Source organism: Apostichopus japonicus, chromosome 20 (genome assembly GCF_037975245.1).
Source record: "Apostichopus japonicus isolate 1M-3 chromosome 20, ASM3797524v1, whole genome shotgun sequence".
Lineage (NCBI taxonomy): Eukaryota > Metazoa > Echinodermata > Holothuroidea > Aspidochirotida > Stichopodidae > Apostichopus > Apostichopus japonicus.
The window spans coordinates 1,041,552-1,053,665 of record NC_092580.1 but is presented as its reverse complement, the minus strand read 5'-3'; the positions used below and the strand labels follow the sequence as shown (position 1 = coordinate 1,053,665).

General features: G+C 39.2%; 1 protein-coding gene across 19 annotated transcripts in view; it reads left to right on the top strand.

The window, feature by feature from the left end:
- Positions 1-8,118, top strand: part of LOC139961004 (gamma-adducin-like) — a 214,734-nt gene extending 206,616 nt beyond the window's left edge. For 11 of the 19 annotated variants that reach the window (XM_071959778.1, XM_071959776.1, XM_071959779.1 and 8 more), the window contains 3 exons: positions 160-374; positions 5,018-5,090; positions 6,281-8,118. The gene's annotated coding sequence lies outside the window, so the exon portion shown is untranslated. Of the gene's footprint in view, positions 1-159; positions 375-4,696; positions 4,790-5,017; positions 5,091-6,280 lie in introns of all 19 variants that reach the window. The other 8 variants (XR_011790682.1, XR_011790684.1, XR_011790681.1 and 5 more) reach the window with 3 other exon arrangements.
- The last annotated feature ends 3,996 nt before the right edge of the window (positions 8,119-12,114 follow it).

Below are 12,114 nucleotides of genomic sequence, written 5' to 3'. Positions count from 1 at the left end.
AATACATATTTAATTATGTTTCCACCAGTAAAGTTTCAATCACAGTCTAAACTTTGTTGGAATTAGTTGCTAATTAGTTTTTTATGTTTTGTGCTAAATGTACGAGACTTACTTTGAAGAAAACTGGCTATTTCTTGTGCATTCCTCTCCTTTCCTTAGGGTTCTGTGGACTATATTGATCAACAGTTAGCTTTTTGACATAGCGCCACCCCATCATCCTTCACTCTATGACTTACCCGCCATTTACAAAACGTACGCCTCCTTGGATACCAACACAACGCTGCAGAGTACACTTTCGATTCATAGTGTGTCTCTTCAAAAGGAGTTCCTATTCTTTCCGTCCGCCGTCTTAGGCTGGAGACTAATTCTTTCTAGTAAGTAAAGTTTATGATCAATTTCATTGTATAAAAGCCATTTAAAACCCGTAGGGAGGGGCTGTTTTGCCAATATGACAACCCCTTACCCACCTATAACCGCCCCCTTAGTCGAAAACCTAAACCTCTCTGATTTTGACATAGACATTAATGACTGGATCCCTGTACAAAAATAGCAGAAAAAGACAACGTCCAATATACGTTGAAATAAACCCATCTCCAAACTCCAAACCAACCACCAAAAAGTCCGCTCAAACAATCATTGTATCAGGAATCTTACCAGAACTATCAAAAAACCCAATAAACACTTGCTAAACTAATCAATGAAGAAAAACCAAATGCCATGATCTCAAATATAAACCGTCTTCGTAGTAACAACATCCTAATCACCCCCCATGACCCTAAAACTGCAAATATCCTCCTGAAACCATGGAATCAAAAGACTTAACTAGGCAACCCCAAACCAAGAATCCCCAAAAAAGTATGACAAAGAAACTTCTCCATAGTAGCCTGTGGCATAAACCCTGAAATTCAAATCAAAGATATTGAACAAGAACTCAAAGACCAAGAATACACCCCAATACAAGCTAAAAGACTCATTAGTCATGCCACAAACAATACAGCTTGGAAAGTAAAAATGACGTTTGAAGAACAAGAGCCTCAACAATCCCTAATCAAACAAGGTTTCTACTTAGGATACTCTAAACACAAAACAGAAGAATACCACGAACCCCCCCAAATCACTCAATGTTTCAAATGTCAACTCTTTGGACACACCCCCCATACTTGCAAAAATCAAACCAGATGTCTCAGATGTGGCAAAAACCACAGAGTTAAAGACTGTCCCAAACCAAAAGAAAACCCAAAATGTGCCAATTGCTCAGGGACTCATGTCGCCCTTTACAAAGGATGCCCAAAATTTAAAGAAGCTAAAACTGAAGCTAATAACAAACAACAAGAACAAAGAACCTACGCGAATGTAACCAATTTTACCCCTAAAATTGAAATAACGAATAAAATCGTCACTGAAAAAAAACTTAATATCGCAACCTTTGTAATTGAATTAGTACAATACACCTTCCAAACAGCCAACATTAATATTAAATCTGACGACCTTGCCAGTTACGCCACCGTGTTAGCACTAAAACACCTAAACTTAAATATCCCAGAAACTGTAATTATGGAATGTCTCCACCATCCTTCAATATTTAGCCCTCCTCAATCACCTACATGACAAGCACACTCCCTCCTTCGGTCAAGTTCCTCCACCTAAATATCAACAGTATCCTTCCAAAATTAAGCCTCCTACTTAGTATATTCGCCAACCACTCCCCGGATATCATTTCTTTAAACTAAACTAAATACAAATTCCCACCTTAGCATCCCTGGTTACCAAACTTTCAGACACGATATCTCTCGATATATGGTTTGAGTACTTATTGCTGAAAAAAACAACCTCAAAGCCACCCTCCTCCCAAACAAACCCAAACAATTGAAATTGTACTCGAAAGAGACAATAAACCTCTCCACATTATTAGCTATTATAGTCCCCAAATGAGCCCATATCCACAATCAAAAACAGTTCTAATAAAAATACAATACTACTAGGAGATTTAAATGCCCACCACATCATTTTTGGTAGCACCAAAATATCTGAAAAAGGCATATCCCTCTTAGAAATATGTGATAAACACAACTTAACAATAATTAACCAAAATACCAAAACTAGGATAAACCCAATAAACAATAATACTGAACTACTTGACTACGCCATAACCTCAAACCACCTTGCAACTAAAACTCATTCGATTCAAATCCTAGAAGATGACCTAATCAGTGACCATTTTCCACTCCTTTTTGAGCTGGACATAAACCTCAGTCGCATCCAAAATAACGAATTAACGTATAATTACAATAAAGCAGACTGGACATCATTTAAAAAGGGATCATAACAAACAACACTATTGCCAATTGCCACAACAACAAGCTAAATTACATCGGCATATATTGTGACAGCATTGCCCAACATATCTTTAATACCTTCAAAAAACACTGCCCCTTAAAAACAAAACAGAAATCCAAAACTAAATAGGAATATTCTTACACTAAATAAATCAGACGTCGACTACATAGAACCTATATGATCTCCCCAGATCCAACTCTAAAAACCTAAATTAACCAACTTGAAAAACAAATAAATAGACAAATATCGGCGGTCGACCAAAACCGAGTCCAAAACAAATGCGATTCAATCATTAATGACAAAAACCCAAAACACTTTTGGAAAAATTAAAGAAATATCGAAAACCCATTACAACCCAAACACAGGTAATACAGACGAATGCCTTAGAGATAAAGTAGGTAACCTCATCACAAAAACTTAAGACCAAATAAAGCTTAGTGAATCATACTTGAAAACTATATTCAATATCTTAGATGGCCCTCCATACGATAACAGATTCCAACACAAAATAAACCGTACAATTATCTGTAATGCAACCAGCTTTATCCCCAACTTCTAAGGATGTCTCAACAAAAACATCCCTCTACTCAAAGAAATAGATATAAATGATTGGTATAGTGCCACTGAATATGCAAAAATGCCTCCTCCCCTGGTCTTGACAGCATAAATGACCTAATGCTAAAAGATTCCCCTCCGTGGGCCGCCGATATTCATTAACTCTCATATTTTCCCATTATTTAACAAACTCCTTAGACTGGGTCATTTCCCAACCCTGTGGACATCCGCCAAAATGATTTTAATACTGAAACTAAGTAAAGACACACCAAAATTCAAAACTATCAACCAATTAGTCTCCTACCAGCCTTAGGTAAGATTTTCGAAAGAATTATAGATAACCGCACCAGAAACCACCTTGAGCAAATTAATCACTTTGCCCGTATCAATCAGGCTAATTCCGGGCACACAAATCTACAATAAACCAAACTTTCCAAAGAAATTCGCATCGGCTTCATAAAAAAACATGATACCACTGCCCTCTTCCTTGATGCCAAAAAGGAGTTCGACAAAACTTGGCACAACGGCATAAGAATTTAACTACTTAACTTTAATCTCCCCTCCAATTACACCAGACTTCTTTCCTCTTTCCTTAGTGAGCGCAATGCCAAAATATGCTACAAAAACCAACAATCAAAACCTTTTCCACTTGGTGCAGGGACTCCACAGGGCGCTGTTTTCAGCCCCCTCCCCTGCACCCTATATGTTAATGATTTGAACATCCCCCCTCTATCTAAATGCAGCTATAGTCAGTACACTGACGACATAGCCATTTGGAGCACCAGTAAAAATATCTATATGACGGAACTAAATATTAAAAGAGCAATTACACATCTCGAAAAGTGGTGCTCGATGTGGAGAACAAAAATATATCCCTCAATATCTAACCTAGCCAATTTCTCCATAATAAACTCAAAATACCATAACCATATTGCCAAAATGAATCTTTTCAACACCTCAATCACTGCTACTCCTAATGCAACCTTCCTTGGTACCACTTTCGATAGCAAATTATTGTTTAATCTACTTTGTAACAGAACTGCAGGACGCTGCTGGTTCCAACTTAAATCCATTCAAATCCTCTCACACAAATATAACTTCCCTCCGAAAACCATTATCCAAATCTATAAATCCAAAGTAAAAATGATTCTCAGTTACGGGAGCATCTCCCTGCTTACCATCTCTAATCCCAATAAACAAATTTTAAACAGAATCCACACCACAGCTTATCGACTCGCACTCAAAATCCCTACCTATATTGCTACTTTGTACGTTCTCCGTGCAGGAAACACAAAATCTACTTTCACCCGACTTGAAGAATTCAACACCAAGTTATACAAAAACAACCTCGAGAACGACCCTTTGATTGAAGACCTCCCCCTGAAATACAAAGTCGCAACAACTCACTACCCCAAAACCAAACCCTTTCTGTATTCACAATTGTTACTACTTAAAGTCTCATTCCATTAAAAAAATCCTTTTCTAAATGGTTCTAGGCCCAAGTATACTTATATATACAGATTATATTGTTACCAAACAATAGAAACCACAACCACTCCCTACCCAAACAATAGAAACCACTCCGTCTCCACAATTCTCAGTACTTAAAAAATTCCTCTCCTTTAGAAATCCCTCCCTAAGTGACTCTTTGACTCTGACCTCGGGTATGATTATGGCTATCCTGTCCAATATAAATATATAAGACTTCATTTACCAGCAATTCCCTGACTGAACATAGACAACCTTTCCAAGAAAAAAAAAAAAAATGTCTATTCTATAAAAACAAACTTATTATCCCCCGTAGGACCTCTCGCCAGGTCGACCAGGGGTTAAACTCCTTTTGATTTGATATCAACAACAACAAAGACAAACCTTTTACTCGAATTAAAAAAAAAAGGTAACTAATTTCATTTATTTCATTTCATTTATTGATTTTTGTTCTATTTTAACATAAGTATGACATAAGTATGACATATGACATAGGAGATAAGAAACAAAACTTGTGAAAGGAAGTGTATTAAAAAACCCTATAGGGCTTGTCGGGTAGTGACACTCCCTAAAAACTCCCTAAACTCTAAACTCCCTAAAGACATCATGATTAGATTTGGTTTCATTTAATCAATAGGTAGAGGAATTGGACACTCTTGCGCAAGATATCAACGACTTGAAGTACTCTGCTCAGGCGGCCTCCATTCTAGGTATGTACTTAATAATAATATAATAATAATAATAATCAATGTACTGTGTTTGGCAAGAAACTTTTTGCTGCTTTGGATGAAGATTAAGGATTCTTGTTTTTCAAAAGGCAAAATGCAAGATGGACTATATATGAAAGGATGAATACCAAAACTTTAAGAAAAGAAATTGGGTGGGGGGGAGGGGGAATCAGGCAGAGACCATCATGTTACTACCCTGTTAATTTTGTGTAGGACGCTGGTTAATTTAAAAGGAAGAAATCCTTTAGTACCCTTGAGTTTCTGAAAGGTTTCTTCTTTGGGATAACAGTGGAGAGACATATCGATGTTCTCTTTTGGGTCTGATCGTCAGGAAAATGCAGATTAAACTGCCGTGTCCATTTGGAACCTTGGAATTGAACCCTGCTACTGGAACAAATGTATTCCATCAGAGCATAGACAATGATTCAGAGAAATATGGCCTTTATATTAATAATCTGTTGTTTTCTTTCCCAAATTTTTCTCTTTGGTTAAACAATGAGTGAAAAGATTCATTCGGTTGGAAGCAGCACCGCCCCTTTTCACACCTTTTTTTTTTGGGGGGGGGGGGAAGAGACCTATTAGCCCTTAGGGTCTGAAAATATTACAATAGGATTATTGTGGTGGACAGGACAGACAACAGTTATTTTTGCTTGTAGCTGAATGTATGATGTTCAGGGATCACAAGGAAGTATCAAAAGCCTGATCAAAACTGCCGTCTTTTGTACTATCGAAATTTGTCAGAATAAAGAAATTGAAAGCCAAAATATAAAGAGTTTATCTGGCCTTGTAGACTGCGATTGAACCAGTCTCTGTCATCTACAAATAATAGAAAGTGGGTATCCATTTCTGTTTGTGACAGCAATAACAAAAAATGACTGCAAATTAACAAGTTTTTGTAAACTTTCTCTATTCAGGGATTTGAATCCCAAATTCCACTCGAATATACCCCCCCCCCTACTTATGAACTGTCACGTAGCTCAAGGTGACAAACTTACTACAAAGATGAGAATAGGCCTTAGGTGGTTCCTAATTCAATGACATTTCTCACAGTTAATTGAATTGACTTCCCCCACCCTCCGGATTATCCTCACCCATAGAAAATACCCTCCACCCAAGAATACATAAAAAAAAAAACATGGCTTACCAAGAACCTCTCTGCGTTCATTTTTCAGATTGCAATGAACCTTTCATCAGCAAAGGAATGGCGCAACTCGGTCTGAAGGACAATCGACCGCTGGCGGAATGGCTTGACCGGTACAACGCCAACCAGCCGGACCTGGCCGCCAAGCCCAACTTCACCACATTTCCACTGGACTTTAAGCCGTCACCGTGCAAACCGCTCTTCTTTGACATAGCTCTGAACCATATAGAGTTACCCTCCTTGGATGAGAAACTGGAACAGAATAAATCGTCCCCGCAGGGGGGTCTGGGTGGGTTCCTGCGTGGATGGTGGAGCGGGGGTGAAAAGTAACTCTCGATTTGCCACGATGTCGGAAAATGGATTTCGGAAAAAGGTCTTTTGTATACATAAGCCGGTAGTATTTGGGAGGGCTCTCACTCTTCTCCTGCATGTGCTATAATCATCTTTTATTTAAGTTTTATTTGATTTTATTTGTTTTTTAGTATAGAAAACTACACCTTGTTGCAATGCAAACACCTCTGTGTTTGCATTGCAACAAAGGAAGGCCAAAAAGAATAACACTCACTTTTTTAACCTGGCTTGGCAAACAAAATTTGAAAAATATTCAAAATGGGAATTGGAATTTTATATATTTTGGATTTGGTGTTTGTGTGTTTATCTTGTTTAGAGAAAAAGAAGAAAAAAACAGCATCTTTATTTGATGGGGCTTTAAAGTTTTAAAAATGGGTTTCGGTTGTTGATTTCTTGGTCTACAAACATTGTGGTGCTTGACTGACTGACACTTTATGGGGGCATGATAAGGTGACTGAATTTAATATTGGCAGGAGTTATGGATGGTAGTTGGAAGGACCAGGGGTGGGGTGGGGGGTGGTGAGGCGAAGGATAGAGAAGGAGAAATGAAAGTGAAGAGGGAGAATCTTTGAATTGAATTTTCAGTTTGCAGTAGCACAGGTTTGCTGCATGATAAGGCTATATTTAAAGAAACTTTCAATAATGCACTCTTCGTGTATATAATTTGGGGTGTGGTAGTCGGAGCCGGGGGGGGGGGGGGGTGATTGAGACAGCAATGAAAGGGAGCAACCTTTCCACATATATGTTGTTTGTGCTATGGTAGTAACGTTTCCTTTTTCAAACTGGAGGGCAAAAAATGTAAAAATTGAGTTATCTAAAATTAATTCAAAATCAGGTTTAGTTAGTAAATGAAAGTTAAAGACAATTTTATTGATGGTAGCAGGGGCGCCATGGTATTGTAAACTGAATCAGCAATCAGCCATGGAAGGCCAACTCCTTTTTGTTGGGAACTTGTCGTCAAGCAAACCTATGGATTCAAGCCCTATCTGGCTAAAGTAAGATGGGGTTATTATTTTTATCTAGGAGAAATCAATTCTTTTTCCCCTCATGTTGAAATGGTCTTCCAAATGTTTAAAAAAAAATGTCCAAAAAGAATGTACTGGTGTGAATTGGATAGCCACCTGGTGTGAAGTAAAAAGGCCATAGGCTTATCCCATATGTACATGTGACTGCTTAGTATCATTAAATAACTGCCCTCCAGGCTGATATTATAAATAATAGAAACATTATAGAAACTGTCTGTTGTCACCCAACCATCTCAATAGTAGATGCAGGTATCACTAAGAATGTTTATGAAATATGTATTGCATGTTTTGATTAGTATTTGCATAATAATTTGATGAGGGATAACCTGTTTCTGGACAGGTAGTTGAAGGGTATTAACTGTGGTGGGAGGGATGAAGGTATATCCTGTCCATGAACTGATTTGTCATTAAAAAAAAGAAGTTATTTCAAAGTATCATTCTTTTTTTTCCTTTTTTTCTTCCTTTTACATGAGTATTGTAAAAGGAAAAGCAAAGATTGAGTTTGAGCCTGGGACCTTGAGATGCAAAAGCAAAAGTCTTTACCACTAGACCATTAGGTGGGCCTCTGGTTTGTAAAGCTTTACAAATATTTAAAGATCCTGCTGTTTGGACTTAGTCTTTTTTTGTAAAAACATTTTCTCCACTACTCCCTCACCCCCGATTGGCTAGTCAGGGGGAGGGGTGGCGGCGAACTCACCTTGTCCGCGTTGAACCTTGTCAGGGGGAGGGGTGGCGGCGAACTCCACTTGTCCGCGCCTTTACCTTGTCAGGGGGAGGGGGCGGCGACCTCACCTTGTCCGCACCCTCACCCCCTCTCATCCTCCCCCCTCTCACCTGTCACCCTCGGTACTCACCTTGTCCACCTGCCAGGAGGAGGGGGACCGCCCGCCTTCGGGATTCACCTTATCCACTTGTCAGAACTCCTTTTGCGAATACTCACCTGGGGCTTGAACCGATGCAATCCAAACCAATCGCTTACTGAACGATGGAATAACCAATTACACCATTTCGGTTCCCTCTGGAAAAACTTCGTTTCTTATATTTATACTTCCACTCCCTCCAAAGAACAGAAAAGTAAAAGGCTCTGTCTAGACATTAACCGCAGACATGATGCTCTGTCTGGGAATCGAACCGGAGACATGGAGTTTGTCTGTGTCTCTCCAGTCCAGAGCACTACCAACTGCGCCACTAGAACTGTTGAGAATTAATGCTCGTTTCTAATATTTAAACTTCAAAGTCCAGAATGGAAGAAGGAAAAGAAAAGAAAATCAAAATGCTCTGTCTGGGAATCGAACCTGAGACACGGAGTTTGTCAGTCCAGAGCACTACCAACTGCGCCACTAGAACTGTTGAGAATTAATGCTCGTTTCTAATATTTAAACTTCAAAGTCCAGAATGGAAGAAGGAAAAGAGAAAAAATCAAAATGCTGTGTCTGGGAATCGAACCTGAGACACGGAGTTTGTGAGTCCAGAGCACTACCAACTGCGCCACTAGAACTGTTGAGAAGTAATGCTCGTTTCTAATATTTAAACTTCAAAGTCCAGAATGGAAGAAGGAAAAGAGAAAAAAATCAAAATGCTCTGTCTGGGAATCGAACCTGAGACACGGAGTTTGTCAGTCCAGAGCACTACCAACTGCGCCACTAGAACTGTTGAGAATTAATGCTCGTTTCTAATATTTAAACTTCAAAGTCCAGATTTATGACTTATGAAAAAAATAGAAATCATATAAACAAAAAGCCTTTTCCGGTCACTCGGTCAGATAATTACACGAAATAAGTGTATAACAAAGACAAGGGTGTCTTCTACTCCACGTCTAATTTTAATTTCGATGGGTGCTTCAGAGAGGACAAGAGAGGGGCCTTAAAAGAGGGGGTTTTCCAAATTGTGCACTTAAAAAGAACACGTATTTCTATCGGGTCCTTTGAGACCACGTATCTCCCGAACGGAAGCAGATATGGACCTGGGAGTTGCAGATTTGGGCTCCTGAGCATCGGTTACCCCCTGTCACGTCATATGGGCGAAATCGATTTGGGGTCAATTTTTGGCAATTTTTATTTGCGACAAAAATAGGTTTTTTGTCTGAAAAGTTTAAAAAGTACTTCTTTTTGATACCCAATTCCAAAATAAACTTCAGATTCGTAATCAGCGTGTCGCGAACTACCAGAAAAGATACACATTTATCGAATTTGCGACAACAAGTTTTTGCACCTCAAACTTGAAAAAGTAAGACCGAAAAACTTTTACGACGAACAAAGGATTAAAATCTTTTGTTGCCCCTAAAAGTTTTTCCGTTTTCTATTGTTCCTCTGAAAAGTTGCAAACTGAGCGAAATAAAAGGGCGCTCGACGCATCTTGCCAGTGATACGTGATTTCAAAGCAGTCAAATCAAACCCTTGTTTGTCATCTTGAGTTTTATCTTGACATTTATGAATAAATGGGTCAAATTTTGGCATAAATTTTGGAAAAAACTGCTTACGGTTTTTAAAGGTGAAAAAACTTTTTGTCGCAAAGGCGATAAATGTGTATCTTTTCTGGTAGTTCGCGACACGCTGATTACGAATCTGAAGTTTATTTTGGAATTGGGTGCTGTGTGGGGGCGTGCAGGGGGAAAAAATGATTTGTGATTTATGAAAAAAATAGAAATCATATAAACAAAAAGCCTTTCCCGGTCAGATAATTACACGAAATTAGTGTATAACAAAGACAAGGGTGTCTTCTATTCCACGTCTAATTTTAATGTCGATGGGTGTTTCAGAGAGGACAAGAGGGGGCTGAAAAGAGGGGTTTTTCAAAATTGTGCACTTATAAAGAACACGTATTTCTATCGGGTCATTTGCAGTGGCGGAGCTAAGGGTATTGGTCAAGGGGGGCGAGAATGGTCTGTAGGGGCGCTTTCGAAACTATCTAAGCGGAGCGCCACCACGGGTTTGGCGCGGAGCGTACCGAAAATTTTGAATAAAGATGCTCCTTAGATCGGCGGAAATGACACTTTCCGGGCCTTGCTAATTTGCAGATAAAGGATAAATGTCAATAGGTAGATGAGAGCGCAATAAAAACGTCAATAATAGCATATAAAGTGGTAAAAAGCTAACAAAGGGCGCCAGCAGTCCATTTGAGTCCGTCAGGGGGGGGGGGGAACCGCCCCCTGACTGTATGGACGCTCCGCCACTGCCAGATAGACCACCCCCTCCCCCCCCCCATGGTACGCCATTTGACGAAAGAATAACACACCCTCAATGCAACCTATACCTAATGGACACTTTCGTGGTATGATTATAGTCCCCCAAATGAGCCCATATCCAGCATAGCATATATATGTTCTAATAAAAATACAAAACTCCTAGTAATTGCCCACATTATTTTTTCTGAAAAAGGCAAATCTCTTAGAAATATGTGATAAATACAACTTAACGATAATTAGCCAAAGTACCAATCCTAGGATAAACCCAATAAACAATATTACAGAACTACTTGACTACCCATGTAACCTCAAATCACCTCGCAACTTAAACACATTCGATACAAATCCTAGAAGATGACTAAATCAGTGACAATTTTTCCACTCGTTTTTGAGCTAGACATAAACCTCAACCGCATACCAAATAACGAAGTGACGTATAATTACAATAAAACAGACTCCCAAAATACAACAACCAAAACAACGAGCTAAATTCAGTGGCGGCGGAACCGGGGGGGGGGGGGGGTAAGCGCAACACAACTACGTCTTAGGCCAATGATTTGCCTCATTTCAGCCAGTTCTCCAACATCCCCTGAAAGATATATCCTTCCAATGGTAGCACATTTCCCATGGATATATCCTTCAGGGACATGGGGGGGGGGGAGGGTAGGTGCGGAGCATTGCAGCCAGAGCATTCAAACGATATGATAATTGATTGTCTCTATCATGCCTCATCGAATATTAGTGTTTTAAATAAGAGTGTAATAAGCTAAACGCTATACACTCATCAAAATTTGCGTTTACACTACGAGTACACGCAAGGCGTGGAACATGGCTCTATGTGCGCAATTAATTATTAAACGAACAAAAACACAATATTAGCATTTCACCTGTACTGTATAGGGTACATGCATTCGTGACTGTGCTTGGTTCATAGAAATTTGTTGGCAACTGCACATGGTTTGGAATTACCCATTTGTTGACATTAAGAAATGCTTTCTGTTTTTTCTTAGGACATTTATTTAATTATTGCATTTAATTGCAAGTAGTAATTTACTACACTCAAAAACGTCTTTGCGAGTACACTACGAGTAATAGCTACTCTCTTAAAACACCCTCGAATATACAAATTACAATGCTTTTACAGATTTTTTGGTGCAATCTGAGAAATTGCAGGCTTGAGACCCATATCTTAGGGCTAGGTATTCGCAGCATAAAACACTCGGCAAGTGCCGTTTCCGGGCATCTGGGGGTTTGAAAACCCCAAAATTGTCTTGTACGCTCCACATCAACCCATGGTGGCGCTCC